Raw genomic sequence first — 24,552 nt, 5'->3', positions numbered from 1 at the left:
TATGCATCATTTCTTGTGAATTTTTCCCAAGTCAGCTGGATATTGACGATTATATATCAAAAACCAAACAACCAGAAATAACCTTTTATTTCTCTGCCGTGTGAATCCCTTAGAATCAATCCACTTTACCACAGCCACTCTGGAAAACAGTGTGGAGGTCCCTTAAAAAGTTAAAAATTGAGCTACCCTATGATCCAGCCATTGCACTACTGGGTGTTTACCCCAAAGATACAGACGTAGTGAAGAGAAGGGCCTTATGCACCCCAATGTTCATAGCAGCAATGTCCACAATAGCTAAACCGTGGAAGGAGCCGAGATGCCCTTCAACAGATGACTGGATTAAGAAGTTGTGGTCCATATATACAATGGAATATTACTCAGCTATCAGAAAGAACGAATTCTCAACATTTGCTGCAACATGGACGGCACTGGAGGAGATAATGCTAAGTGAAATAAGTCAAGCAGAGAAAGACAATTATCATATGATTTCTCTCATCTATGGAAGAATTAGGAAGATCGGTAGGGGAAGAAAGGGATAAAGAAAGGGGGGGGTAATCAGAAGGGGGAATGAAACATGAGACACTACGGACTATGAGAAACAAACTGAGGGCCTCAGAGGGGAGGGGGGTGGGGGAGTGGGATAGACCGGTGATGGGTAGTAAGGAGGGCACGTATTGCATGTGCACTGGGTGTTATACGCAACTAATGAATCATCGAGCCTTACATCGGAAACCGGGGATGTACTGTATGGTGACTAACATAATATAATAAAAAATCATTAATTAAAAAAAAAAGAAAGAAAAAAAAAAGAATTAATCCACTTTACCAATACCCAGCAATCCTTCGAAATGATTATTCATGCACTCTCTAAACTCTCCTTCTCTCCCCCCTCCCCCCCGTGTTCAGTTTCGTGTGTGTTTTCTCCTTTAGCTTAGTCATGGCACACACAGAGACTCTAGGAACTTTGTAAAGGCAGACGCAAAGGTGTGACAGCAGCTGGTTGTTTTCCAAATGAAAATAACCCTCCTACAGAAAAAACCTTACATAGCTATCTTGTTATTTAGCTGGTTTCCATCGAGTTTCCATGGAAGCCATCAACTGCCCATGAGAGGTTGCACGCCAAGGGAATAGCTATGAGAAGAAAAGATGGCTACCAGGGAAATCGCTCCCTTTGTTTTGTTCTGTAATAAAGAGCTAGAACCTCAGCTTCTGTAACTGACGCCAGAATGCAACGTTTGATTTTGAAGAACACAAATGGGAAGGCAGGTGGCTCTCAAGAAGAAACTGTATGCATCCAACTTCAGGAGCATCAGAACTGGTTTGAAAGCCAGTCACTGTATTCAGCAAGCACAGAATCCTGTGCAGCAGATGGTTGATGTGAATTGGGATCCTCAGGTAGACATTTTCTGGAGGTCCTTCTTCATTCTCTTGCTCTCAGAGACTCTCTCACCCTGCTCCTGGAGCCTCATTTCTGTTGCCATCAAGGTTCTCATTCATCTGTTCAGTTTGCTCTCAGTCCTTCTCACATCATAAGTTTACATAGAAAGCACACTCTCTTTCTACATTCCCCCAAGAGTTTAAATAACATAAATATGTTCCTTAAATATTTGAAAGAATCTCTTGGAAGGCAAACTGAACCCTGCATCCTTTGAGAGATAACACTTTAATAACATGTCTTGTTTTTTAAAAACAGCTCTTCTTGACTGTCTTTACCAAATTTGAGCTCCGAAGAATAACAATTAATGATGTCTATATAGAAATGTTCACTTCTTTGCTTTATAAAATGAAAGATGATGACGAAAATTACATTTGCTTGGGATTCTCCAAATTTTAGTTATTTCAAAATGATTATAGTAGTTCTCTTATCAAATGTATGATAAAGGAAACAAAAACTTGACAAATCAAATAAGAAGTTTGGCAAAATGTTACTATAAATATGATCCCCGTTCGAAAGAGGTATATTTATGCTCATGCACAAAAACTAGTATGATATAAGGGTCAACAGAATAATGAGAGGAAAGAGAAGACTTTTTTCCTATAGGTTTAAATGTCCTTGTCAAATGGTGACCTTTATAATATACTTTATGAGTTAAACTAATGATTTTTCAATGTTCTCATTATCCATTATACATCTTTACTCCCAGGACAATGAGTGACTGAATCCCTATAAAATTGATTATGTATAAAACCTCAACAAGAGAGAAGACCTCCACACTCATGTTGCTATGTATTAATTAATATAATACAAATTATTATTATAAAAATAAACCAGAAGAATTTGGCCTTGTTTTATCTAACTGTTCAATGTGTTATCTATGGCTATGTAACAAGTTATCCCAAAACTTTATGGCTTAGGACAACAAACATTTATTTATCTTATGGTTTCTGTGGTTCAGGAATCTGAGCATGGCTTAGCTGGATACCTCTGGCTCAGGGTCTCTCACAGGGCTACAGTCTAGATGTTGGCTGGAGCTCAGCTAGAGAAAGATCCCCTCTGAGTTCACTCATTGGCAGCATTCAGTTCCTTATGGACGACTGGACTGAGGGCTTAGGTACTTGCTGGCTCTTGGTTGGAGATACCATTTTCTCAATAAGTGGGCCTCTCTCTTTGGCAGCTTACAACATTTCCTCAGAATAGGCCAGTAAGACAGTGAGAAAGGGCAAGCAAGATGGAAGCCAAGTACTTTTTGTATTTGAATCTTAGAAATGATATGCTACCTCTTTTGTTATGTTTTACCACTTAGAATCAAGTTACTAGATACAGTCTGTACTCAAATGGAGGGAATTACATAATGGCACAAATATCAGGAGGCACGGAACATTAGGGGCCATCTTAGAGGCCAACTACCAACTTACCCACAGAGTTTCCTGTTTCTTCTTTATAATCACTTAAAGACCCCAGTGATAATTAGATTTAGTCTTCCGGAAGAAACAGTAAAATATCTCAGTAAAAGGCAGTATTTTAGCTCTCTGCTGGTTCAAGATTCTAAATTGTTAGTAGATACTCCTGTCCAGTGGCTATGGTACTTCCAAAACCATTGCCCTTGACAATTAGCAGATGTGGGGGAGTAATCCTGTAGACGCTGGCAGAGATAAACCCTCCATATCCAAATTAAATGAAAGGCCACTTGACATTAGTTACTGTAGTAATGATCTTAGTCTTAGTTACCTGTTATGTTAGTTATCTATTGCTGTCTAACAAATCATCCCAAACTTAATGGTTTAAAACAAGCAAATAAATATGTGTAAGAACACAGAGTTCTGTTGGTCAGGAATTTGGGAGTGGCTTAGCTAGGCTGTTCTGGTTGGTGTCTCTCGGGAGGCTGTAGTTATCTAAAGGTTTGACTGGGGCTGGAGGATCCACTTCCAAGGTGGCCACTCATATGGCTGACAAGTTATTGCTGGTTCTTCCCGAAGGTCTCTGTTCCTCAATGCATGGGCCTCCACAGGTCTACTTGAGTATCTTCAAGACATGGCAGCTGGCTTTCCCCAGAGAGAGAAAGGAATCCAAACTGATTATGAGACATGTGAAACATATTTCAAACTTTTATAGTGATTCTTGTCCTAGTGTTTATCGATGTTGCAGACACAAAACGTGTGATCTTCAGAGTATTAAATTTTACTACACAGGAACTACCATTCCAAATGATTCAACACATGTTTATCCCCCCAAAAAGGACAAGCAGCCTGTTGCTTACAGAGGTCAAAAAAAACTTCCATGAAACTGTGATATTTGATTACCAACCATCACACTGCCATGCAAATTCATTGGACCTCTGCCTGTCTCCTGCACTGTGACTCTCCTAGATGTACCACAGGATTGTCAACAGCAAACAGCAGAGGAGTGGCAAATCGATACTTTGGGATGGCTTCAAGTGAATGAGGACATACATAATCAAATAACCAAAGAATCCTGGGACAGCTTATCCATAAGACAAAATAAGACCAAGACTGAAGGGCTCAACAGAATAGTCGGAGTTCACATTGGTAATGAGACTTGGCTTGTCATGACAGGCAGATTGGCTTCAAGAGAGTGGAGACTCAAGGGCTCGTGGGTATGGCTATCTGTATGAGTCTGTCTTTATAGCAGTAAGTTCTCTGATAATCTCGGTTTGCTAAAACTCTGTCCAGAGACCACCAGGGACATACCTGTAGTAAAAGAAAAAAAAGAGTTAGCTTGATTTAGCCTACTGGAGCAAGAGACAATACAAGGGGGAGGAAGCATGGATTGAGTTGAAGGAGGAAGAACTTAGGCTATGGTATTTATAGGACTTGGGGGCTGGAATTAGTCATAAGATGGTCTTGGCATAGATTGTTCAGAATTTGTAAACCAGGCAAGTTGCTGGAGCAGTCAAGTGCTGTCATTTTTAGAACGTACGACCTTTGCAGTTACTATTACATCGTTCTGTCAATGGTCCTATCTTGGAACATATGGACCGGAGCAAAGAGGTATTATACAATTTTGACCTTAGGCCATTTGTTTATTTTACTAGTCATAGTGCAGACCATTTTTTAAGCTACAGTTTGCTTCAGCTCTCATCCTCAATCTACATAAGGGAATCTAAACTAACCCCTTCTCTCTCCTTCATGTCCTATAAAGAGGTCTCCAACCAAAGTGTATCTGGTGAACCCCCCCACACACACTTTTCTCATGCTGTTTGCTTTTCCTAACGAAATGCACTCCCAAGCTTGGGGGAAAGGAAGAGCTTAAAGCAAGATCAATTCTATCATTGCCTTTGAGCACAGTGTTTTCTCTAATCATAATTCCATTGCAAAATTCTACTTTCTTTAATACCCAGCCCAAAATCACATCCTTTAAAAAGTATTTTCCAATGCCTCTCCCTCTTTTCCTCCCTGTCTTCTGCACCCTCACCCCTGACTTACAAGATAAGCTTGTGTTCCTTTTTTGTATTCCTGGTGCCTAGTAGAATACTTGGTACATAGTAGATGCTTAGTAAATATTTTTGAGTTCCATTGGTAATCTCTAATTTGGCAGTGGGTATTATAATGCTTTGATATTTCTGTATTTCAGCTCCTCCTCAGGTCTCTCCTCTTTGATTTCCTATTGCAAAGTTTGGCATTGTTATTCTCTAATGGTTTATAGATAATAGCTTCTTTGTTTTTTATTTTATTCCAATTATTAACAGATTGAGAATTCCTAGGGATTGGGACAATTTCTTTTACTTGTTTGGCATCCACCCCATGCCCATGTCCCTTCAAACTTAAGACAATTCCCATACTTTCTAAATATTTGCAAGTTTTGATTATATTTTGAAATATTAACTTATATTTTCTCCTATATTTCCCCCACCCCTCATTTTCTTCCATTCAAGATGGCAGCTGGCTCCAAACTTCATTGCCTCAGGGAAAGGTTGAGGCCAGGAATGAAGCAGAGTAGAGAGCATCAGTCATTGTGGTTTTATTTTACAAAGTTCGAAACCCTTAGTGAATAGAGAAAGTCTGATATAGTAAATGAAGAATGGGATTGCCAGGGACAGACAAAACAACTGGAGAAGTGGTCAAACAGATGATTGCCAGGTCCCTCTTTCACTGCCCCTAGCTTTAAAAAAAAAAAAAAAATGTAGGGCAGAGAATGTGGAGAGTACAGAGAGATTTCTGAGTAGAAATCTACTGTCCTCCAGGAGTAGAATAGACTCAGGTCCTGCCTAGAAGGCAGCACTTCCAAGGAGGTAGCAAATCCTCAAAGAAGAATGGATACAAGATGCACCTAGGCTGGCTGACTAGGGACTAGGCTTACAGAAAGCCCCTCCACTCAGAGCATCATGTTAGGTCCCTGGACAGTGTGGGGTGTGTTCTTGGAGTAGGTGAGAATGCTAGAAAGATTGAGAACAACAGGGCTAACGATCAGAAATTAAGCTGCTTTAATGCACAGGGGGCATGCTGTTCTCGCACACCTGAGTACGTGGGAATTGATATCTGCTGCATTCGTTTAGTTGATTCATTTGCTAATTATGTAAACTTGGCAAAATTACTGTCTATCACATCCTAGAAGGGAAAAAAAGTTTATCTCATTATGTTAAAAGTGAATTATTATGTAATTTTGGATCCTAGCTCTGTCACTAATTAGCTGTGTAACTTTGAGAAATTTACTTCACTTTTTGAAAGTCTCAAGTGCATCAATATATTTTAAAAATAGCTAAAATATATTATCTACCTTGTTGAGGGTGATGTGAGGATAATTGAAATATCTATAAAGTGCTTAGCAAAGAAACTGCAATGATAGCTATCATATATTAAAAGTATAGGCTTTTTTTAGGACTAAGGAACTTAATATTCATGTAGGCCAATTAGTAATGATTTTACAATATTCAAATATTGACAATAAAAAATCCTTTCCTCCTGTATATTTATTTCTCTTTCAATAAGAATATTTCCAAGGAAAATTCAGCAATATTTAAGAAGAAATGGATAAAGATAGTTCTTTAACTTAAAAAAAAAATCTCAACAAAAAGATATCAAATAGGAAGAAAGTTACACATCCTAGACTTTATGGACATTAAAAAAGGGGAGATGAGATGAAAACACAAATAAGTTATGAGATACTGAATATTATAATTAAATTAAGACAGAACTAAGTTGTATATACTCATATATTAATTTTCCATGCCAGAGAAGGAGTCTTCTTTTTTCCAAGATGAATTTATAACCTATATGTCAATGAAATCTAAGATTTTGCTGATAGATGGAATGCCATATATAACGTTGAGGAATACGCTAAAAGCAAGAGCAGTAAATGGCAATCTTGTGACTTACTGTATGTGTCACTGAGAAGAGTGATTATTTCTCACAAGCAGAGGTGAAGTCAGGAACTATTACCGTCCATACTGAAGTGGTTCTGCTCTTTCCTTCCACATCCACCAGCTTGATTAAATAATGATTTGGCTCACAGGAGACTTGAGTTTGGTGGTTCCAAGTTCATTCCCAGTCAGGTTTGTAAATGTCTCTGGTCTTCAGCTTTAGGGAAGGGCAGAGATAAGCAAAGGCTCCACTAAGACAGCACCAGACAAGTTTACCCCGGAGGAAATAGGAATCTCAAGGAGAGGCAGCCAAGACACCAGGTAGAGATGGGGACTAGAGTCAGAAGGCTTGAGTAACAACTCCGAGTCTGCTTTAACAGTCCCTTTCAGAGCCCCCCGGCAAATCCTAACCTGGTGGTGGGAGGAGGGTGGTGCTTTAGAAGCCTCCCGGTGAGAAAGAATGCTTTGAAATCCTAATTCTGAAGAAATGCTTTCCTCTCCGAGGCAAAACCCAGGGTTTGATGGAAGATCCCAGGAGTTTCACAAGATAAGGGAGATAATTCTCTGGTGGTGTTTCATCAGGTCTCCAATGAAAGCCAGGTAGAAGGTATTAAGAGTCAGATTTCTGTTCTAGCATTTCAATGAAGAAACACTGACAGGGGTTGGGGGGAGGGGGGGTCATTTCCAACACCTGTGATTGGCAACTGGCATTTTAATTGTACTGCTAGTGGGCCAGAGGTAGGAAGGAAGATAATCTTTTGACCAGGAGGAGAAGGAAGTCTTAGAATGGCCTAACATTAAAGAACTTCAGAAAGGTGTGTGGTATTGTGATCTGTAAGACCTATATATTTGGTTATTCAGGTGACCAAAATATATTTCTCGTATATATTTGATTTTCATCCACAGATTCTGGCTCAGCTTCCTTTTGCAAATTTCTGAGCAGTAGGAGCAATGGGAGCATCTTTTATTATGACATAGGGTCTCAGTTCCTGAAAATGCTTCAGAGCCATAAAGGTGAAATGGGTGTCTTGTTGTTCCTAACAACCCTCGTTCTACCACGGGTGGGTTTATGTTAATGAGGTGACTTTTGGAAAGCACCTAAGGATGGGGTTTGATTGCAGGAGAACCAACCGTGATTAGAGGGTTGGAACTTGCAGTCCTATCTCCCTTGACTGCCAGAGAGGGGAGAAGGACTGGAGGTTGAACCAATTCACCAACGGACAGTATTTGATCAATAGCGGCTGTGTAATTAAGACTCTATAAAAACCCGAAAGAGGGGCTGGAGTTAAGATGGCGGAGGAGTAGGAGACACCGTTTTCAGCCGGTCCCCCCAGTCGAGCTGGACAGGTACCAGACCAGCCTAAACAACCACGGAACCAGCCTGAGACGCAGGAAGACGCATCTGGATCTCTACAAATGAACATCTCCAGCGCTGAGTATTGAGGTACGAAGCGGGGAGCCACGAAACCGTGCACAGATATCGGAAGATAAACGGAAGGGGGAGGGAGCCGCCACGTTCGGGCGCCGGGAAGCGGTAGCCCCTTGCACGGGAGAGCGGGCGGGGCTCACGGTCGGCACCCGCAAAACAGCAGACTGAGACCGTGAGCCGGGGAACGCGCGCCACCAGGCATCTCGCGGATCACCGGAATCCCGGTGCGCTCACTGGATCCAGACTGAGACCGGGAGATCCGGGAGCGCGCGCGGGGCGGCCGGTGGCTGGCGGCATTAGAAACACAAAGGGCAGAGACGCGCCGGCCCTGGAAGTGAGGGCTGGGACGCCGGGTGTGGGGCGCACATCCCGGGACGCTGCAGGGTTGAGCAGCACCAACAGAAACAGAGTTAAAGTGGCCAGAACATTAGTAGAGAACGGGCCGCAATCCCTCTGTTCTGTGACAGAGGCTGAAATTTGGCCGCTGGTGCTCTGACTCTCAGAAGAGGCACAGCAAACCGCCAGGGAAAGCCGCCAGAGAACAAAAGCCTGGAAATACCGGCTCAGGGAGTGCCCATCCCCATCCCCCCTCGCAGGGGACGCCGAGACTCTACCCAAACATGGCTGCCTGAGTATCGGCGCGGCAGGCCCCTCCCCCAGAACACAGAAGGCAGGCTGAAAAATCAAGAAGCCCACAACCCGAGGCGCCTGGGTGGCGCAGTCATTGAGCGCCTGCCTTCGGCTTAGGGCGTGATCCCGGCGTTCCGGAAAGGAGTCCCTCATCGGGCTCCTCCGCTGGGAGCCTGCTTCTTCCTCTCCCACTCCCCTGCTTCTGTTCCCTCTCTCGCTGGTTGGCTGCCCCATAAATAAATAAATAAAATCTTTAAAGAAGAAGCCCACATCCCTAAGATCCCTATAAAACAAGGGGCACGGCCTGGGACCCAGTCAATAATTTGGGCTCTGGAAACCCCGCAACCTCTCTTCATCAGAATGACAAGAAGGAGAAGCCCCCCCCAGCAAAGAAAAGACAGTGATTCTGTGGCCTCTGCCACAGAAATAATGGATATGGATGTAACCAAATTATCAGAAATGGAATTCAGAGTAACGATGGTCAAAATGATGAGTAGAATTGAAAAAACTATTAACGAAAAGGTTACTGAGAATATAGAATCCCTAAGGACAGAAATGAGAGCGAATCTGACAGAAATTAAAAATTCTATGAGCCAAATGCAGGCAAAACTAGAGGCTCTGACGGCCAGGGTCGCAGAAGCAGAGGAACGGGTTAGTGAATTGGAGGATGGGTTAATAGAGGAAAAAATGAAAATAGAAGATGGTCTTAAAAAAATCCACGCCCACGAATGTAGGTTACGGGAGATTACTGACTCAATGAAACGATCCAATGTTAGAATCATCGGCATCCCCGAGGGGGTGGAGAAAAACAGAGGTCTAGAAGAGATATTTGAACAAATTGTAGCTGAAAACTTCCCTAATCTAGCAAGGGAAACAAACATTCGTGTCCAAGAGGCAGAGAGGACCCCTCCCAAGCTCAACCACGACAAACCTACGCCACGTCACGTCATAGTGCAATTCGCAAATATTAGATGCAAGGATACAGTATTGAAAGCGGCCAGGGCAAAGAAATTTCTCACGTACCAAGGCAAAAGCATCAGAATTACGTCAGACCTGTCTACACAGACCTGGAATGAGAGAAAGGGTTGGGGGAGCATATTTAAAGCTCTTTCAGAGAAAAACATGCAGCCAAGGATCCTTTATCCAGCAAGGCTGTCATTCAGAATTGATGGAGAAATAAAGACATTTCAGAATCGCCAGTCACTAACCAATTTTGTAACCACGAAACCAGCCCTACAGGAGATATTACGGGGGGTTCTATAAAAGTAAAAAGGCCCCAAGAGTGATACAGAACAGAAAGTCACAGCCAATACAAACAAAGACTTTACTGGCAACATGGCAACATTAAAATCATATCTCTCAGTAATCAGTCTTAATGTAAATGGTTTGAACCATCCCATAAAGCGCCACAGGGTTGCAGATTGGATAAAAAGAAATGACCCATCCATTTGCTGTCTACAAGAGACTCATTTCGAACCCAAAGATGCATTCAGACTGAGAGTAAGGGGATGGAGTACCATCTTTCACGCAAATGGACCTCAAAAGAAAGCTGGGGTAGCAATTCTCATATCAGATAAATTGGATTTTAAACTACAGACTATAGTTAGAGATGCAGAAGGGCACTATATTATTCTTAAGGGAAGTATTCAACAAGTGGATATGACAATTATAAATATATATGCCCCCAACAGGGGAGCAGCAAGATACACAAGCCAACTCTTAACCAGAATAAAGAGACATATAAATAAAAATACATTAATAGTAGGGGACCTCAACACTCCACTATCAGAAATAGACAGAACACCCTGGCAAAAACTAAGCAAAGAATCAAAGGCTTTGAATGCCATACTCGACGAGTTGGACCTCATAGATATATATAGAACCCTACACCCCAGAACCAAAGAATACTCATTTTATTCTAATGCCCATGGAACATTCTCAAGAATAGACCATGTTCTGGGACACAAAACAGGTCTCAACCGATACCAAAAGATTGAAATTATCCCCTGCATATTCTCAGACCACAACGCTCTGAAATTGGAACTCAACCACAAGGAAAAATTTGGAAGAAACTCAAACACTTGGAGACTAAGAACCATCCTGCTCAGGAATGACTCTATAAACCAGGAAATCAAAAATCAAATTAAACAAGTTATGGAGACCAATGAGAATGAAAATACAAAGGTCCAAAACCTATGGGATACTGCAAAGGCAGTCCTAAGGGGGAAATACATAGCCATCCAAGCCTCACTCAAAAGAATAGAAAAATCTAAAATGCAGTTTTTATATTCTCACCTCAAGAAGCTGGAACAGCAACAGAGGGACAGGCCTAATCCACGCACGAGGAAGCAGTTGACCAAAATTAGAGCTGAAATCAATCAAGCAGAAACCAGAAGTACAGTAAAGCAGATCAACAGGACTAGAAGCTGGTTCTTTGAGAGAATCAATAAAATTGACAGACCACTGGCAAGACTTGAGAGAGAGAGAGAGAGAGAGAGAGAGAGAGCATGAGCAATGGGGAGGGGCAGAGGGAGTGGGGAGCCTGACATAGGGCTCTATCCCAGGACCCTGGGATCATGACCTGAGCCGAGGGCAGACACTTAACTGACTGGGCCACCTAGGCACCCCATTAATATCTTGATTAATAAAAAAGTTTTCCCCTATCATTAAGATGCTACAAGATAATGAGTTGCTTTGTTTTTAACCCATGCCAATTCCTGATAAACTATAAATGTTTAGAAGATAAATTCTAAAGTTAACCTTAGAATTGATTTCTTAGAAAATACTTGCTCAAAAAGATTTACAGTATCTCACCTGCTTTTTTCTATTCCTTTCATTTGGTAGACTAGCCCCTCAAATCCACTTAGGAAAGAACTCTTGGTATTGTAGCTTTCCCTTCCTAATAAAGCATTCTGATACATGGGAAGGTAGCTGCCTGAAGTATTTGAGTGTTACAAAATATACCAAAAGATGTGTACCATATTTATTAAGAACATTCCTAAATGAGTTGTCTTCTATGTGTGAATACAATTTTTTTTTTGTTTTTTTCTATCTAAATTCCTTAACATACCTTACTAAGGTTAATCTTAGTTTATGTATTTGTTTCCTATTATGGAAAAAAGTCTGTTTTTTATTTTACAGTGGCCTGTTGCTGATATAGATGCTATGGATAGCTTGTCTTTGTCTTTTATACAAATATTACTGGATGATATACTCTTTTGATAAATATTAAGTTAATTTCCTATTATGGTGATTGTGTAAATATATTAATATGGTTTGCAAATAATGATAATTGTCTTGAGGGGGAAAAAAGCAATCCCTAATATCCAGGAGCTGGTCTGGTACTATTAGTCGGGCCTTGGTGTTCTTCCATTAAATATATACAATTTCACAGAACATTAGAATCAGACAAGGCCACACTGTGACCATGATGAATCCAGATGAAAACAAGACCACTCTGTAATCATGTCTGAGCACAGACAAAACATGAACAATGTCCAAGCCACAAAATACCAAATAGATCCCTATTTTGACTAATATGTGTGATTGTTAATTTTTACCAGTTACGGCTTTAGCCTTAGTCCAGTCTCACATACCTCTAGAAAAGATTTATTAAGATAGTCACTTATAGAGTTATCTTCACTTCATGACCACGTCCTGTCCAGAGGTGAGTCCTACTTCCTTAAACCCACCCCAAAGTCACTTGATATAAGCCAAATTATTTAAGTCCTTTCCAATATTTTGTTAGTGAGACACCCCACAATTCACCATTCATTTCATTCTCCAGCTAGCCTTCCCTCTCCCTGCAAGGACTGATAAGCCCAAGCTGTTTAACAACAGGTGTGTTCTTGGTGGTCTTTATCTGGAGGACATTGACAATTTTTTCATATCAACTTTTTTTATTTCGTTTTCATATCTTATTACATTGGCCAGATTCTAAAATAACAAAGAATAATAATAGCGACAGCAAACATTCCTGTTCGAAGGGACTAACCATGGTATTAATACTTGCTTTCCTTTTAAAGTGGGTTCTTTTACCATATTAAGTAAGAATGCTTCTACACTTTGAAAAAATGTTTATTTTGAAATTGACACAAATTTTAAATATTTTTTTGTCTATTAACACTTCTTTTTTAAATATTGTAATGGGACATTATTTTGATAGATTTTCCTTCCATGAATTTCTAGGATAAATCCTTTTTGGTTGTGGTTAGTTGTTTTTTTAATGAATTTCAGCTTTAATAAATTATGTAATTTATTAATTTCATTCATTTAACAGATGTTCTTTGACTACCTACTATATACGAAGTTCTATCTTAAGTCCTAGACATGTTGCAATTTAAGAATTCATAGGGAGGGATGGCTCTAAAGAGGCATCCTTTTAAACGAACTGTTCTGTATCATGACTGCTGTGGTGGTTACACATATCTCCATGTGATAAAATTGCAAGGAACAACACACAGACACACACACACACATAGATTAGCACATGCAAAATTTATGAACTCTGAATCAGGTTCACAGATTCTGTTGATGTCAATTTCCTGGTTGTGATCTTGTACCATGGTTATTCAAGTTGTTGCCGTTGGAGGAAATCAAGAACTCTGTACTGTGTCTTACAACTGCATGTGACTCTACTATTATCTTAAAATCAAAAGTTTTTTTAAATTATATAGTCCCTGACATCACATAGAATACAATCTAATAATTAACATAGATCATTAAAAAAAGAACTATATGTTAACTACTATAATATAGAGGAAAAGTAATGGGTGCCATAAGTGCATACAATATTGGAGCCTGTACTTAAGGGTCAAGAAAGGTCTCCCTATGGGGCGCCTGGGTGGCTCAATCATTAAGCATCTGCCTTCAGCTCAGGGTGTGATGCCAGAGTCCTGGGATCGAGCCTTGCATCGGGCTCCCTGCTCCACTGGGAGCCTGCTTCTTCCTCTTCCACTCCCCCTGCTTGTGTTCCCTCTCTCTCTGACTGTCTCTCTCTCTGTGTCAAATAAATAAATAAAATCTTGAAAGAGAGAAAGAAAGAAAGAAAGAAAGAAAGAAAGAAAGAAAGAAAGAAAGAGAAAGATCACCCTAAAGATGTAACATTTATTTTTCTTAAAGATTTTATTTATTTGAGACATAAAGAGAGAGAGAGAGCACACGAGCGGAGGGGAGGGGCAGAGGGAGAAGCAAACTCCCCCCTGAGCAGGAAGCCTGATATAGGGCCTGATCCCAGGACCCCGAGATCATGACCTGAGCTGAAGGCAGATGCTTAACTGGATGAGCCACTCAGGCACCCCAAAATGTAATATTTAAAATGAAGTCTAAGAATGAGTAGGAATTGGCCAAACAAAAAAGAGGAGAAAGATAGAAGATTATCATCTTTCAGGGAGTGGAGTCTCAGCAGAGAATCACGAGGAAGGTTGACAGAAGATAATGCTGTGGTAGAGTTTGGGAACAGGTCATATTGGACCTGGGGATTATGGTAACTTTTTAAGAGAATAATGAGGAGCCACTAAAAAGCTTTAAACAAAGCAGTAATAATTTCAGGTTTATATTTTTAAACTATTACTTTGACTTTCAGGTACAGAACAGCTTGATTGGAAAGGATACCTGAAAACATGCGGAAAGAAGGAAGCTCTCCTGGAGTCCAGGTTAGTGATGGGGTGCTTGGAATTGGTTGGGAGTGGTGAAGATGGGAATCAGTGAATGGATTCAAGAGTTACTGGATAGGTTTGGAAATGATTTGAATGTGAGTTGTTGATGGTTTAGATTATATCCAGATTTTGGCATGGACAATGGAATGCATGGAGAAGCCATATTCTCAGGTGTGGAGGATTAAAGGAAGTACAGATCTGAATGGGTAGGGGATGGTTTGGTTCCATTTTAAATCTAAGATAAAATGCCAGCAGGTGCCTGGATGGCTCGGTTGGTTAATCATCTGTCTTCGGCTCAGGTCATGATCCCTGGGACCTGGGATTGAGCCCTGTGTCAGGCTCCCTGCTCAGCAGGGAGTCTGCTTCTCCCTCTCCCTCTGCCCCTACCCCCCCACCATGTTGCTCTCTGTCTCTCTCTCAAATAAATAAATAAAATCTTTTTAAAAAAAATAAGATTCCAGAAAGACTTCCAAGTGGAGATTTCAAGTAGGCAAGTAGGTATCTCGAACTGGAGCACAGAAATAGAGATATGGGCCAGAGGTAAAGTTTCAAGTCGTTGGCATATAGATGATACTTAAAGTCAGGGGGGTAGTTACGGTCATTGAGGGAGAATGGGAAGAGAAAGAAAAGTGGCCCAGAGAAAATTCTTGATGAACACGAACACTTAAAGGCCAGGGAAACTTAGAAGTAGCAGTCGAGAGGGATTCGAAATCTAAGAATGATTTTAGGGAAGCAGAAGGAAAAGAGTATTTCAAGAAAGAAATAGCAAATCTGTTAAATGCTCTGCGGAGAAGTAAAGTCAGATGAGGCATAGAAGTGACCATTGGATTTAGCAATATGAAGATCTCTTGTAACTGGGGTGAGGAAGGGGAGAAGGAATACAAATGGAGGTAGGCTTGCTAATTTGGAGGAAGATGAGAGAGCTGTAGCTGGGTGCTATCGACTTCCTCTACAAAAGAATAGATCATGGGAAAGGAGATTTAAGAAGAATGAGGAAGGTGTAAAATGATTGTTGCAAGAGAGAAGGACTAGAGTAAATAGTGAGTAGACCAGAAAAACATTTCAACCACTGAGGTAGATTTTTTAAAGTTTAAATAAATGGAAATTATCCAAATTTTCTCTTGGATGAGAAGACTCAATATTGCAAAGATGTTAATCCTCTTCACATCTATCATTCTATTCGATGTGGTAATCCTAATTCTTACTAAAATTACTATGATAGCGCATACTTACAGAGGGCTTACTATGTGTCAGGCACTGGGTTAAATGCTCATAAAACCCTAATCAAAGTCACAAGTTCAGGGGAATTTGCAAAATGACTGTAAAGTTTGTCTGAAAAATAAACATGCAAGAATAGCAAAGAAAATTCTGGGAAGGAAAATAGCAAGTGTGGGTTACCCAGCTGTAATTGTGGTTTGCAACAATAGAAAGCTCAATGGAAAGAACTCAGAAATAATCACAAGTTTATGGCAGGGTGACTTCAATAATGCTGGGTTTTCCAGACAGTATGGAAAAAAACAGGTTTAGAATGAAAAAACTGGGGATGCCTAGATAGCCACTTGGAAAATAATAAAGCTAGATCCCTGCACGATTCTTTATCCCCAAATTCATAGGTCAAAAATCTGAATGTAAAAACTTAAATTATAAAAAATTAAACAAAATTATAAATATTTTTATAATATTGTGTTGAAAAGACCTTTGGAAATACAGAATAATATTATACACATACACACACATACACACACACCACAGTATGAAAAGACAATTGTTAAAGCAGGGAAAATATTGTCAATTTTTAGGATGAAAGATTGAGCTCTCATAGATCGATTAAAAATATGAGGAGCCCAATTTTAATATGAAGGGCAAGGAAAATAGCTCAGAGCAAAAGAAATGATTAATAAACGTGTGAAATGATGCTCATTCTGTCAAAAATTTTAAAACACAAAAATTAAAACAAAGTGGTATTTTTTATCAGATTAGTCAATCCGAGTAACATATTATTTATGAGTACCTACTATGTGCCATGTGTTTTTAGTATTTTCTTGTCTGTATATTTTCTATAATATTCCCATGAGCATATTTTCCATAATAAGCAACCAACTTTTTAATAATATGATCAGGAGTTTGGATGGACACAGATGCCCCTAAAGAGCTTGATAACGCTTGGAAGGTGGAGTTTTTTGCTTGTCAAACTCAGCAGTCTTGTTGATATGCTCGATTTGATTGTGCACTCTATGAAAAAGAATGTGTTCATCTTTAAAAGTGATTTTTATATGCTCACAAAGCTAATTATTTCCCCCCGTTTGATTATATTTTATTGAATTGACAATATTTCTGAGAGTGCAAAGTTAACATTGGAACATTAAATGACAAACCGAATCACAGTCATAGCCCACCGATCCTTCTCTTTTATCAGCCAGAGGGGAGAAGAGCAGTTAGCGGGGCTAGTCTTTCTTCATCTCTTCATTCTTTCATTCAACAAACATTTACTGAATGTCTACTGTGTGCCAGGCACAGAGCTAGGCACTGCAGATACTATAATGCACAAGAGAAAGAGGATCTCTACCCATAGACTGTACCATCTACCTGGGGCTAAAGGGAAGGAAACCTACAATGGAACACTGCTGTAAGAACTTGAATTTGTATTAAGTAACTGAAATCTCCCCCTTGCCATCATTCTTTCAATCCAGAAATAATCTCGGGCTGCCCAGGGTAACACATTACTTCTGTGACTATACTAGATACTCATTTGTGGGTGATTGAAACACCTTAAAGTATCTTTTCAAGTAATATGTCAAACCTAAATGCAGCTAGGTCATAGACTTCCTCCAGATTAATAAGGCTAAACTTTTTGGCAACATAGGAGAGATTTTTCAGGTCTAAATGAATCATTAGGAATGAGTAAATCACAGACATAACAAATGCTCTATAATTAAGAAGATAAAGATGTATGTTAAGAAGTATCATAAATCTCAGAATAACCCAAAATGTTGTCCATTTGTCTTTGTCAACAAATACTGGAAAGAACCCAAAGAAAAAGTCAAACATGTAACTTCAAATAGTCTATGCTTTCAAAAAACCATTAAGTTAATATATACTTCCTTAGGGGGGAAAAAACCTTCATATACTAAAAAATTAAGATAGTTTCACAAGTTACTTTATATGGTTCCTAAATTATATTAGATTGAACCATATGAAATTGCCAAAATTTGATTTTTTTTTTTACCTAGAAAATTTGCAATTTCATGTGGCTCACTCTAATAAAATGACATCATTTCTATTCCTAAGAAGAAATCTTTGCATCGTGAGTAATTTATAGCGTTCCCCTATAGCCACACTGCACTAAGCCCTATCTGACATCAATCCAAGGCTTTCCTTGGGGCCCATGGATTCCCCCAAGAAAGTATGAAACTGGAATTAAGGAGGATCTTTGAACTTAGATGAAAAAAAATATGTATTTATTTTCGCTAACCTTTAACTGGAGCTTTGCATTTCTTTCAAATATAGACATGAGCAGTAAACTTTGATAGCATTACCAGTACCCTTGTTTTTGTCATCAGTGGAAATCAGCTGTTTTCATAGTACATTACAGTTGTCCCAGCTATCTCAAAATAACTTTGATAGTTATCATAAACTTGAAATTTCCTGTTGATATTAAATCTACCTTTAGGACTTATTATTTAATGCATTTAATACTAATCACAAATTTGTTTTTTAAAATATATGGATAACTGAATTTTGATTAGTTTTCTTTATAATAAAGTGTTATATATCTTCTATGTTTTTAAAAATATATTATTCTGAGAAAAGTTTCCAAGGGCTTCCCCACACTGTCAGAATTGGTCCATGGCACAGAAAGGTAAGAACCCCTAGTACCCTTTGATCCTTGTAGCCACCCTGCTTAGTGGGTAGTATTATCACCCCCGATGTGCAGAAAGGGGAGGTGGGGTCACTTGCTGAAGGTACACAGCTAACAGCACAGCCAGGTTTCACAATGAGTCTAGCTTCAAAGCCCATGCTCTTACCCAGGACCTACACAGCCTTTGGAAATTTTCAGTGACCAACAGAGATCATAGTAGTCAACATACTGGTGATCATCCAATAATATTTGTGTGAACCTGAAAATGCTTCCCATGTGCAAAGACACTTAAGTGTTGTCCATGGCAATCATAAGCTTTCAAAATGAACAAGAAGACCTTCAATAGTAAGGAGAGTGGGCCCTGGGCACCAGCCAGGGCTCTGAGGCGGGGAAAGCCTCAGAGACCCAGAGGGAGCTGTCAGAGAGGAAAAAGAGCCCCAGATGGGCATCCTGGCACACACAGGTGTCACACGGTTGTAGCCAGTAAAATTACTTCTTAGTCATCATTTGTTTCTGTTTTTATTTCTCTTCTTCCCTTCTGTCTCCATGAGGTTTCTAATTGAGGTATCTATCCCATTCCTCCATGTACTAGCCAATTTTCAGCTTGAAATAGAGAATTATTTCACATTTCAACTTGCAATATGCCAGGTTATTACAGAAGAAATTCAGGCTACTGTCTTTATCCATCTACTTGAGCTTTCATTGCTTTTTTTTTTTTTATTGAGGTGTAACTGTCCTAGAACATTAGTTTCAGGTGTACAGGGTAATGATTCAATACTTGTAAATATGATAAAATGGTCACCACAGTAAATCTAGTTAACATCTGTCACCATAGTTACAGAATTTTCTCGTGATGAGAACTTTGAAGATCTACTCTTCTAGCAACTTTCAAATATACAATATGGTATTAACTATAGTTACCATGATGCACATTGCATCTCTGTGACTTATACATACATATACATTTATTTATTGAAGTATAATTAACATACAACAGTATATTAGTTTCAGATGTACAATATGATTCAACAATTCTATACATTTCTCAGTGCTCATCATGGTAAGTGTCCTCTTGGTCCCTTTGTCTATTTCACCTGTCCCCCTACCTATCTTACCTCTGGCAATCACCAATTTGTTCTCTGTATTTAAAAGTCTGGTGTTTTTTTGTTGTTTTTGTTCATCTCTCTTTTTTTTTCCTTTGCTTTGTTTCTTAAATTCCACATGTGAGTGAAATTTTGTGGTATTTGTCTTTCTTTGATTGACTTATTTTAATTAGCATTATACCCTCTAGGTCCACCCATGACTTACTTATTTTACAACTGGAAGGTGGTATCTTTTGACCCCCTTTACCTATTTTGTGCATCCCCTACCCCTCACCACTGGCAGCCACCAATCTGCTGTCTGTAGCCATGAGCTCAATTTTTTTTTTTAAGATTCCACATGTGAGATCATTCAGTATTTGTCTTTTTCTGTCTGGCTTACTTCACTTACCATAATGCACTCAAGATTCATCCATGTTGCAAATGGCAAGATTTCCTTCATTTTTATGACTAAGTAATATTCCAGTGTGTGTGTGTGTGTGTGTGTGTGCGCGTGTGCGTGTGCGTGTGCACGCACATACATATATGCATTTTCTTTATCCGTGCATTTATTGATGGACGCTTAGGTTGTTTCCATATCATGGCTATTGTAAATAATGCTGCAATGAACATGTGGGTGCAGATATCTTCAAATTAGTGTTTTCATTTTCTTTGAATAAATACTCAGAGGTGGAATTGCTGGATCAGATGCTAATTCCATTTTTAATTTTTGGAGGAACCTTCATACTGTTCTCCACAGTGACTGCACCATTTTGCATTCCCACCAACAGTGATGAAGATTCCCTTTTCTCCACATCCTTACCAACACGTGTTATTTCTTCTCTTTTTGATAATAACAATCCTAACAGACCTGAGGTGATATTTTATAGTGATTTTGATTTGCATTTCTCTGATGATTATTGATGTTGAACATCTTTTCATGTGTATGTCTTCTTTGGAGAAAAGTGTATTCAGGTCCTTTGCCCATTTTTTAATTTGATTTTTTTATATTGAGTTGTGTGAGTTCCTTATATGTTTTGGATATTTACCCCCATCAGCTATATCGTTTGCACATACATTCTCCCATTCTGTAGGGGTGTTTTTGTTTTTGTTTTGTTTTTTTAGTTTCATTGATGGTTTCCTGTGTTGTGGAAAAAGCTTTTTAGTTTGTTGTAGTCCCATTTGTTTATTTTTGCTTTTGTTGCCCTTGCCTGAAGAGAGAGATCCAAAAAATATTGCTCAGACCGATGTCCAAGAGCTACTGCCTATGTTTTCTTCTAGGATTTTTATGGTTTCCAGTCTTACATTTAAGTCTTCAATCCATTTTGAGTTTATATGTGATTTAAGAAAGTGGTCCAGTTTCATTCTTTCCATGTAGCTGCCCAGTTTTCCCAACACCATTTATTGAAGAGACTGTTTTTTTCCTTATTGAATGTTCTTGCCTCCTTTGTTGAACATTAATTGGCTGTATCAGCATGGGTTTATTTCTAGACTCTTGGTTCTGTTCCATTGATCTATGTGTCTGTTTTTGTGCCAGTACCATACTGTTTTGATGACAATAGTTTTGTAGTATAATTTGAAATCAGGGAGTGTGATACCTCCACCTTTATCCTTCTTTCTCAAGATTGCTTTGTGGCTCCACACAAACTTTAGGATTCTTGTTCTAGTTCTGTGAAAAGTGCCATTGGTATTTTGACAGGGATTGCATTGAATCTATAGATTGCTTTGAGTAGCATGTACATTTTAACAATATTAATTCTTCCAGTCCGTGAACACAGTATATTCTCTGCCCATTTTTAAATTAAATTGTTTGTTTTGACATGTGATGGAAACAAATGATAGCTTCAGAGTCAGGCAGATTCCCCGCCTAACTAGGAAAGCACTAGGGATTCACACATACCATTTCTTCAATTGTTAGAAATTCAACTATTATTTATTAAACCATGAGCCAGGTTTTGGAGATCCCCAAGTGCCCTTCATTTTTACCAGGATAAATTGATATTGACAAATATCACTTTCCCAAACTCTACTCTTTATTTCTGTAACAGTAGATATAGATATAATCTCATCTTCACTTTCCTTAAAGAATAGTAAGGATTTCCTGGGAACCTGGCAGCGTGTCCTCATGATGTCCCCTGGGAACATCATGGCGGCAGAATAGCCCGCTAGGCTAACGTGTTAGTGAGCTCCTACTGTAGCTCTTCCTTTTGTTGATTCACTGCTATCAGGCTCCCAACAGTGGTGTGGCTTATAGACCATGGCTCTGCATTCAGACGACCTGTGTTTGAATTCCCACCTCCACACTCCTACAGAGATGGCGTTGGATAAGTTAGTTAACCTGTCTGTACCTTAGTTTCCTCAAACTTTAAATGAGGTCAATAATATTACCCTCTTCATGGAGATGTGGGTATTAAAAGACACGCTTGCAAACTAGTTGGCCTATAGCTTCATGAACATTAGCCATCTTTATCACGACTAATGCTAATACCACTACTTTCTCTGTGTGTCTTCCTTCCCTCTTCACTCTACATGCCCTGAAAGAATACCTCTTCAGTGAGGAAAGGAAGGGTTCAGGGATTGACGTAGCAGGGAAATTTCTCCTGTCGATTATAGGTCTGTTGTAGTAGAGGAGGTAATGAAGATAACCTCCCAAGCTACTTGGAGAGACAGAAAAAAATGGTTAAGAAGGGCTGACTCTCTCAGCAGTGGAAAGATGTTCTTCCACAAAGAGTCCCCTTCTAAGGTGGTATGAAACTTTTGTTTCTAAGGCATCATAGGTTTTCACAATTATGCTAACATAAATAATTAACCCATTGTAAAGCTATGGATATGTGAGCTTTATCCTTCTGCTATTCTTGAGGCTTATATTCCAGGGTCAGTGTATAGTTGAAACCACATAATAATTATGACGTTCTGATAATTCAAACAGTGTGGGCTCCAGGTGGAGAGATGGGAAAATCAGCATGCATTGAGCACTTACTACGTATCAAGTGCTATGTGTAGCTTTTTTTTTTTAAATATATTATCTCACTGATATGACAGCTCTATGAAATAGGAATTGTGGCTCCATTTTAATAAATGAGAAAATGGAATTTAACAAAATTGAATAGTTTGTCAAAAAGAAAACACAGCCAGAAAGGAGCAGCTTTGGCATTTTTTTTAAAGATTTTATTTATTTATTCGACAGAGATAGAGACAGCCAGCGAGAGAGGGAACACAAGCAGGAGGAGTGGGAGAGGAAGAAGCAGGCTCATAGTGGAAGAGCCTGTTGTGGGGCTTGATCCCATAACGCCGGGATCACGCCCTGAGCCGAAGGCAGACGCTTAACCGCTGTGCCACCCAGGAGCCCCCAGCTTTGGCATTTGAATGCTGGTCAGTGCGACTGCAGGGCCCACGTTTCGTCACATACACCACCCTGGTTACCTGTTGTGTTCAATGTGCTGCTAAAGGTAGCTGTAGGATATCAGCTTCCCATGTGAAAACTGCCTCCCCTGCCCTTAGAGCACAAAGTAGCTGATATTCATTCTCTCTGAATTTCACAAACGTGCATGGGGTTAAAATCACTATTAAATTTGGGGCGCCTGGGTGGCACAGCGGTTAAGCGTCTGCCTTCGGCTCAGGGCGTGATCCCAGCGTCATGGGATTGAGCCCCACATCGGGCTCCTCCGCTATGAGTCTGCTACTTCCTCTCCCACTCCCCCTGCTTGTGTTCCCTCTCTCGCTGGTTGTCTATCTCTGTCGAATAAATAAATAAAATCTTTTAAAAAAATCATTATTAAATTTAACCTTATTAATAATACCATAATCTTTGCTCAAACTGTGGTCACATAACAAAATGCTATGTCAAAGGTTAAGCAAAAATTAGAAAGTGAGTGATTTAACTAAAAGGAACATGCTGACTCTTAGATTTCTCGGGATAAGAATAAAGTGGTTCCGGTAGACTCAGAACTTGTCATTTGTCAAAGTCCACAGGAGGGAAGGTGTTATCTTTTTCTGTGGAGCTCCAGGTTCACCAGACAAGGCTTACTGCCGAGAAAGAAAGTCAAGAGGTTATCTCCAACAAACATTAAGAGACTCTCAATAGTCAGGGAACGGTGCTTTGGATGAGAGTCTCAAAAGATCTTATCATCGTGCTAATGGTTTTAAAAGTGAACTTTTTCCTTCTATTTGGCATTCATGAATCACACCATAAATGAGTGCCCTGGACTGTAGTCAGCATGGGTATTAACCATTTCATAGCTCTGTGTCTGTGTTTATTCATGGATCATCTCTTCTCAGAAACGAATTTTCCATGTTATGTACTCCCTGCTGACTATAAAATAAAATTCAGCTGAGCTTTGAAAAGTTTCTTGAGCTCATCCAATAAAGCTAATCCCATAAACTCAAGCACAGATAAAATGCATGGCCTACGGTATTTATCTTCATCACTGATACATAGTGTTTTCTGATCTAAATTCTCTACGTGAAGATATTTTGTTCCTAGGAACGTAGGTTCTATAATGACATTTATTCATTTTTCATCCAATTAATAGCCTGTTGTTTTCTAGCAGTCCCAAAGAGGGTTTTCCCTTTGGGGTGGGAGGGTTGCAGATCAGTGAGGGCACCAACAGGCCAGCTCCTACAATGACCACCATGTTGGCAAATAGCCTTCAAAGAAAGCTTGAAGAGTGAATGAAGTTGCCACAGAACAGTTCAGCTGTGGAGTTGAAAACCCTGGTACCTTTCCCTTGGGAAGTGAGTATGAGTAGATCTAGTAAACCACTGCTTTAATAGGAACTGAATACCCAAAATACAAATCTTCCAAACACAGGTAACCAAAGAAAGGCCAACTCACTCACCTCTCTGGGGTCTGTTTGCTTTCTGTAAAAGTGACTGGAACAATCCATTTCTAAGAGGCCTCATCTCAAAGAGTGCTGGTGTCAGTTCTGCCAGGGATATGGGCTGACCTCAGACTAATCTAATCCCAGAGCAGTTTGGAGACTTCACAAGCAGATAAAATGGGAAAAGATCATTGTTAAGGATTTGAGAGAAGTTAGAATCCACATCTCTCTGGACCCTCCTTTGGAGGCCTGTTCATTCTTTTCCGTCCAACTGGGATTTGGAATGGCACAAGAATCATTTTATAAATTAGGAGCTGGGG

General features: G+C 39.7%; 1 long non-coding RNA gene across 1 annotated transcript in view; it reads left to right on the top strand.

Moving 5' to 3' along the window:
- Positions 1-24,552, top strand: part of LOC103675854 — a 407,534-nt gene that overhangs the window by 282,006 nt on the left and 100,976 nt on the right. Inside the window, exon 4 of the long non-coding RNA XR_571925.2 lies at positions 14,402-14,471. This is a non-coding gene — a long non-coding RNA (uncharacterized LOC103675854). The remainder of the gene's footprint in view (positions 1-14,401; positions 14,472-24,552) is intronic.

This window comes from Ursus maritimus, unplaced genomic scaffold (genome assembly GCF_017311325.1).
Source record: "Ursus maritimus isolate PB19 unplaced genomic scaffold, ASM1731132v1 scaffold_13, whole genome shotgun sequence".
Lineage (NCBI taxonomy): Eukaryota > Metazoa > Chordata > Mammalia > Carnivora > Ursidae > Ursus > Ursus maritimus.
The sequence above is the reverse complement of the archived record's forward strand: the minus strand, read 5'-3'. Positions and strand labels throughout refer to the sequence as shown.